Below are 7,492 nucleotides of genomic sequence, written 5' to 3'. Positions count from 1 at the left end.
CAACCCAACCTACAGCTGAATTTCACCAACAAATATGTTGGTTTGGCCGGCATAGGCTGAAAAGAAAAGGCAATGGAAAACAGATAGATGGGGCAGAAGCTTTACCAATAGACATAACTTCACATACTTCCTGTTATCTTGCGCCCACACTCCTTAATCCCTTCATCAATTTACTTCTGCTGGGAAGGTGTATGAGTTTGCAATTTCCTTACTGGTCCAGAGAGGCCAATTGATTTGCCTGTGGTCACACCGTTAGTTACTGGCAGAACCTTATCAGCGAACTTATCATTCTTAATGATTGACTACTTCATCAGACAAATTTCCTATTAAAAATAAGTCTCAAAAAAAAAAAGAAAAAAGAAAAAAGTCTCGGGGCTCCTTTTTTGTCTTCTGACCACCCTGAGGCTTTCCCATGTAGTTCTGTGTGTCATGCTGTGTCTCCTGTTTCTAGGACCTAGGCGGATTGTGTTAGGAACTTCACTCCCATCACGTGTTCAGTAGCCTACTACATCTTGACAGGACTTCCTAGCTAAGGAGGAAGAATATAAGTGTTTAAATGCGGAATTGGAGGCAAAAACAGCTGATGTGGTTCTACAAGCTGAGGAAAGAATAAGAGATCCACAAGAAGTACGATCTAGGCCTATTTTAACACAAAATTAAATCGTGCGAAGAGGAAAATGATTACAGCTTAAGAGGTCTACTATCTGAAGGGACAATTCATCTACATACAGCCAAGGATATTGCTATTCCAGAGGATGTTTTAGACTTTCCTCTTGCAAAAACAGCAAAATTTAGACTTTCCTCTTGCAAAAACAGCAAAGGGCAACTGGAAAAAGGCTTACCTGATTATACAGATGATGATATTTTGTGTGGTGTTAGTAAAGACATTGAAGCAGAAGCACAAATCAGATTTCTAAAAGCCAAACTCCATATTATGCAGGAGTAATTGGATAATGTTGTATATGAATGCAATAAAAAAGAGGATGAAATTCAGGATTTAAAGTCTCAAGTAAAAATATCAAAGAGTGTATGAGACAGCAGTGGACAATTAATTTGCAACAGTCTCAAATAGAAAAGTATAAAACTCTTTTCGAAGAAGCAAACAAAAAATGTGGTAGATTACAGCCAGAGCAGTCTTCAGGAGAAAAAGAATTAGAAAATAAGACTACAAAAACAAGCTGCCACTAGTTAAAGTGCCATAGAAGTTCACTTGAATAGAGCTCTAGAAGAAGAAAAGCATAAATTGGAGCTAAGTAAATTAAGGCAAAATAACAAAGATACAGAAAATGAAGAACGCAAAAAAAAAAAAAAATCAAAGTATTGAAATCAGAAAATAAGATGCTAGAAAAACAGAAAGGAGAAATAATGATAAGGTTCAAGAAACAATTAAAATTAACCGATGTTTTTAAAAGGCAGAAGCGCATTGAAGCTACCAAGATGCTGTCTTTCATTGAAGAGGACTTTATGAAGGTGCTTGGATGGGGAAATTCTTAAGTGATCTACTTGAATTCGTCTTTATAACTGACAGTGTGATGGATATACATTTTATTTAACTTAAGTGGTAACGGTTTGAATTATTTTTACTCTTAATAAGAAATGATGATATTTGATAATGAAATCAAAATCATTCTAAAGAATTCCCTGTTTAGATTGGGGGAATGCAAATTTAATACATAATTATTAGAAAAAGGAAATTATTTGGAAAAATAAAGCAATAGGAATTTTAAGAACAGTCATCAGAATTTTGCAGAACATCAGAACCTTAGCTTGATTGTGGTAATATTACCATGCATTCACATATCAAATCATCACATTTTACATCTTAAATATATACAATTTCTATTTCTCAATTATACTCATTGAGCTGAAGGCGGGGGGGAAGAATCTTAGGGGACCTCTTTAACTATTGTTATCAGTTTAGATCCAAATTCTACCATTCATTAGTCTGTAGCTTTGGCAGAATGTCTATTTGTGGTATTTCTGTGCCTGTTTTCTTTTGATTCAATGAATTAATAACAAAGAAAGGCCTTAAACAGGGCCTGGGACTTGCTAAGAATTCACTGATCATGATAATCAGGGCTGGGACTAAGTGAGGGTGCCAAATGATTCAGAAAGTGAGTGCCTCACTAGCCTCACTCTAGTCCTGGCACTCCTGGTAATGACGAAGATGACGAGGATACTTATATGGCATTCGCCTTAATCAGTTTGGGCTGCTATAATAAAGTACTGTAGACTGGATGGCTTAGAAACAACAGAAACTTATTTCTTGTGATTCTGGAACGTGTAAGTCTGAGATCAGGGTGCCAAAATAGTTGGGTTCCAGTGAAGACCATCCGGTTTGCAGATGGCTGTCTTCTCATCTTATCCTGTCATGGCAGAGAGCAGAGAGGGAGAGCTGGCTCTCTTCCTCTTCTTTTAGGAATCCTAATCCCAACATGGGGTCTCCACCCTCATGACCTAATCATTTTCAAAGGCCCCAACACCATGACTTTAGGGGTTAGGGTTTAACATGAATTTGTGGGGGGGTGTCACAAACATTCAGTCCCTAACAGCCTTATTCAGAGTGTTAATGTCATTATTGTGTCCCATGGGGGCTGAGGAGACCTTCTGAGGAGCAGCCAGACAGCCCTGATCTCATCAGCTTTGTTCTTGCCCTCCCAGATTTCACCCTGAGGGCTTCCTTCGAGAAGCGTGAGAAGACCTCAGGAGATCAACACATTAAGCTGTTATCCTTGGCATTTTCCCAAAGTTTAGCTGAGAGGAAGTTTTAACAGGAACTACTGGGGTTGGCGGCGGGGGGTGGGGAGGTGGGGGGGTGGCGGGGAGGTAAGAGCGCAAGAGACTTGCACAGTTAGATAGGCTTGGAAGGGAGAGGAGAAAGAGAAAGGTCGAGAAAAAGGGGTAGATTGCAAGGTCCCAGACACAAGCTTCCCCAACTCAAATGACTTTTAGCTGAAGATGGCCTGATGATCCTTTCATGTCTGACAAGTGAGCCGGGAGTCCCACTAATGTAGGGAGGAGACAAGAGAATTAATATATTAATCAAGCCACATTCAGAGACTGCAATACGCTGATCAGCCCTGTGCCAGGCCAGGAGGACACCTTCAGAACAAAGGAAGATTTCCGCTGGGTTACTAACAAAGCATTCCTCACACCTAAGAAGGCGAACAGGAACCAACAGTCATTCCCTATGCCTAAAACCATGGGGGAACCTAAGGATTAAAGGCTAAGAACTGCCAGCAGGCCTTTCACTCTACATATCCTTACCTTTTCAAGCTACATACTCTTCCCCTTCCTCACTGTATGTCCGTATCAAAGGAAATGGATTAACAAAGTCTTTTAAACAATAACTCAACAGGAACTAAAGAATGATATATAAACTGAATTCCCTGAACACTCAGCCTGGCTCAACTCATTATCTCTCCAAGCCTATCTTGATCCCTCTCACTCTCTGTTTCTGAGAGGAGACCACACGGTCTGTGGAGTGTTACCCTTTTTCTACTAAACTTTCCTTTCGACTCTCACTTTGGCATGTGTGTTGAATTCTTTCCACACTCTCCACCAAAGGACCCTCTTCTTCTCTCGGTACAAGGTTTGGTCTCCCCGCCACTTGGGGAAATTCGCCCTCTCCTGCATCACCACAACCCCGAGCAGAGATTATTCCATGTCAAGAAATGCACATCTGCCTACAAGGTTCTAACTACATTTTTCCAACACGGTCAAAGAAGAATTATTGTAATCGACAGGGCTAAACAATTTATTCCCCTCCCCCGGTCCCCAAAGTTAATGGTTTTCTGTGTTGTACCTTTCTTTCCTCCCTCAAACAGGGTCAGAAGGCAGTTGTAATTCCAGATATAAAATAAAAACAGACACAGCTCCTGACTTTAAAGGCTCCTGGATTGGAAGCAACACTGTGGAGTCCTGTTTGCTCTTGGCCTCACTGTTTGCTAAGGCTCACGGGCTGCCATACCAGTCTCATCTGTGTTTGTGAGAGAGATGATTCTATGAGCAGAAGGCATTGCTACATGGGCAGTGTTCTCTGGAGACAGAGTATTTTTCCAGCATTTATTTGGCTTGGGCTACCAGGCAGCAACCAGGCTCTTCTGCTGGCCTTGCAGGCACGAAAAGGAGGTTTAGTGCTTGAGACGTTTTCCCCAGAGCTGGATTCTAAGGGCATGTTCAAACCTCTATGGAGGGTCAGACTTAGGGCCAATGTTGGCCAGTAAGTCACAGACCAAATATTAGAAAGCAAAAATTAGTTCGGGAAGAAAGCAAAGATAAGCGAAGAACTAAGTGTTAGGCCACACGTTTGCAGGCAGCTAGGTGGAACTTGCAAGTGTAGTAGTTTCTCTGATTCATTTGAAATGACAGCCATCTGTGAACCAGTGTCTGGGCCCTTACCAGACACTGAATCTGCTGATGCCTTGCTTTTGGACTCCTCAGCCCCAGAACTGTGAGGAATACATTTCTATTTCTTATAAGCAACCCAGTCTATGGTATTCATTTTGTTATAGCAGCCTGAGTTGATGGAGACGTGTTCCAAACACAGTGCCTGATATACTAGCTGAGCTCAATGAAACTTTGTTCTTTTACTTTTAGCATCCGCAGTTTCAGAATTGCAGGAGACTGTTGTTCCAACAGTCAGGTGTTCTTGGGTCATGGGGACCAGACAGGTTGACTTAGATAGTGCCAACCCCTTCCTACCAGAAGTAGCGGGAGAGGATAACCTTCACAAGGGGGAGAAATGGTTTTTGAATGCTTCCTATTAATATGTGCAAAGCGCTTGAGAATGTACCTATTTCCAAAGCCTATTTCACGATCTCACTTAGAATGTTGGTGGCAGCATCCCAGCTGCCCCTCCATCACTGTCATTTCAAATAGGGTTGTGAAACAGAGAGGCGCCAGGCACTACTTCATGAAGATGTGACCTGGTTGGCTTTCCCTCAGGTTGGGCAGCACAGGGCAAAATGTGGATACCTAGACATTCATATGTGGCTATCCTGGCAGGAAGGTTACAGACCATTGATATGATGCCCTGAGAATCCACACAAGGCGAGGACAGTTGTGATGCTCAAAGTGGGGTGGATGCTTTATATGCAAAGAAAGAAAAAAGAAAAGAAAAGAAAATAGTAAGAAAATGTGGAAACCATGATGAAAGTATCGATCCAGGCAGGCATGATCAACTTATGTTAAAAATCATTAGATGGATGGTTGAAGGACAACTGAATGCTCATTCCTACAGTGCCAGAGTAATACCACACAGATACACACTCAGGTGCAAGGTGACAACTTTATAGTACAATGTGACAATAGACTATCATCACACTAATCCAGAGGGCATACCGGTGGTGTTGTGATGGTGCTTCTGATGTCATGTGGCTTGAATCCATCAAGTCTCTAGATTGAAGTTGTACAAGAACAGCTGACAAACACTGCAAGAGAACGACACAGACAGATCCAGAAGGCAGGACATCCTCCAGGATATTTGGGGCCACCTTTTCACAAGTTGGGATGGGGCACTGAATTAGGTTAAAGAAGACTGAGGGAAAAAATTAAAAGATGCAATGCCATCACTGTTCTGGATTAGATATTGATTTCAACAAACCAGCTAAAGGACATCTCAGGGTCAATTGGGAAAATCTGAATATTATCTGGATGTTAGTTGAAATAATGTAGAAATTGATTGGAAAAAATAGATAATAGAATAGTATATGACTCATTTCAGTTAAACACACACACATGTACATACATATGTAGAAAATGACCCAGAAGGACATGCACTAAGGTGTAAATGATGGCAATCTCTGCATGGTAAGAATGTGATATTTTTACTTGCATTTTACTTTCTACATTGCATATGTCCTGTTTCTGTAATAATAAGTTATTTTGAAATGTTTTAAAAATTATTAGACCGAATGCACAAAGAGGGGAGAGAATGGAAAAGCACAATTGTTTAATTCTCAATTTTGCTGAAATCTGGCTCGATCTAGAAAAATATCTATGAAGAATATCTGTGTTGTTTATTCTCACTCCCCCTTTCATCTCAGGAGCAATTGTTGAAGCTGCTGGAAGTGGCTGCCTTAAATATTTTCTGTGACTGTCACACTATTGTAATCAATCTGACCACTTCCGCCTAGCAAAGACATTTTTTCAGCAGAGTTCCTGGAACATATTTTAAAGCCTAAGAACTTCCAGTATGAGTATATCAAATGTTTTTGCTTTATAATAGGCTCTCCCTACCCCCGTCCAAGAAAAATTGAGACCCAGGGTCAGAAAGTGATTACTCAAGAATAGACAGCTAATTAGAGGACAGGAACACAGTTCCCCTGATTTTCTTTATCCAAATTAACTAACTCACTCATCTTCTATTTATTTATCATCTATTCTATATGGGTAGTGAAGGGATACAGTGAGTGAAGTAGGCACTGTTCCTCTCCACGGTCCTGACTCCCTCTCAGAGGAGTGCTTTGTTTCTCAGAAATGCCCTCCGTAGGTTCAAGAGGCCTTTTTCTTTTTGTAATGAACTAAAAATCCAAATGTGCTAATATGAATTTTCATATGATAAATGAGAGATTCTTAGTTCAACATTAAAGTTCAATTACAGGAGCAAAAGTGTGCCATCTGCCTCTTTGCTAGGAAAATCAATAATCCAATCGTTATATGTGGGAAAATTAGAGAGAGTTCTGTGCAAAATCAGGACTTCTGTCTGAATCCATTGCATCTTAGGGAAAATGTTCTTTACCACATTTTCTGACACTCAAACCATCCTCTTGAGAGATTTAGGGACTCACTCTTTCATGGATTAATCATTTTGCAAGTACTTCTTAAATGAGTATTGCAAGCAGAAGCCACAAGTCAGATGTGGCTGGAATAAGAAAAGCTGGGCTCAGCATTTACTATTTAATCTTCTCTATTTTCCATAGCCTGAGAATCATCCCCATATGGACAGAATCTGACACGAAAAGAGATTATTCCAATAAATAGCATGAATTGTTTCAGCAGTACAGGCAGAGCCTGAATCTATTTCCATTTTCCTCTGGAACCCTGTATGTTGTAGAATCATAGAAGTGCATTCTGTTATAGCCCAAAATACAAGATAAATATCCATGAGCCCATATTGATATGAGTAAATTAAATCCCCTATGTAGAAGAACTCCAAATAGTTTAAGTGGATACTCCACCCTCAGTGAAGTAAAAACATGACGTCCCACTCCTTACCTGTGGGCTATGCATAGTGACTTCCTTCCAAAGAGTACAGTATGGAAAAGGAGAGGGAAAAAAGTAACTACACATTGGGGAAACCTGGCAAATGTTACGGTAGCCAGTTGATCAAGGTCAACATCAATAGTTACATATGTTAATAGTATACACGCTTAATATGATGTGATGAAAATGTCACTTTACCTCTGTGATTTCCTCCCCCCAAAAACCATAACCCTAGTCAAATCATATGAAAAACATTATATAAATCCCAGTGGTGGGATATCTTACA

General features: G+C 40.4%; 1 pseudogene; it reads left to right on the top strand.

Annotated features, from left to right (window-relative positions):
* The window catches only part of LOC105293754, a 6,590-nt pseudogene extending 5,096 nt beyond the window's left edge, over positions 1-1,494 (top strand).
* The last annotated feature ends 5,998 nt before the right edge of the window (positions 1,495-7,492 follow it).

The sequence above is a fragment of the Pteropus vampyrus genome, unplaced genomic scaffold (assembly GCF_000151845.1).
Source record: "Pteropus vampyrus isolate Shadow unplaced genomic scaffold, Pvam_2.0 Scaffold3, whole genome shotgun sequence".
Lineage (NCBI taxonomy): Eukaryota > Metazoa > Chordata > Mammalia > Chiroptera > Pteropodidae > Pteropus > Pteropus vampyrus.
This window is presented reverse-complemented; position numbering and strand designations above follow the sequence as displayed.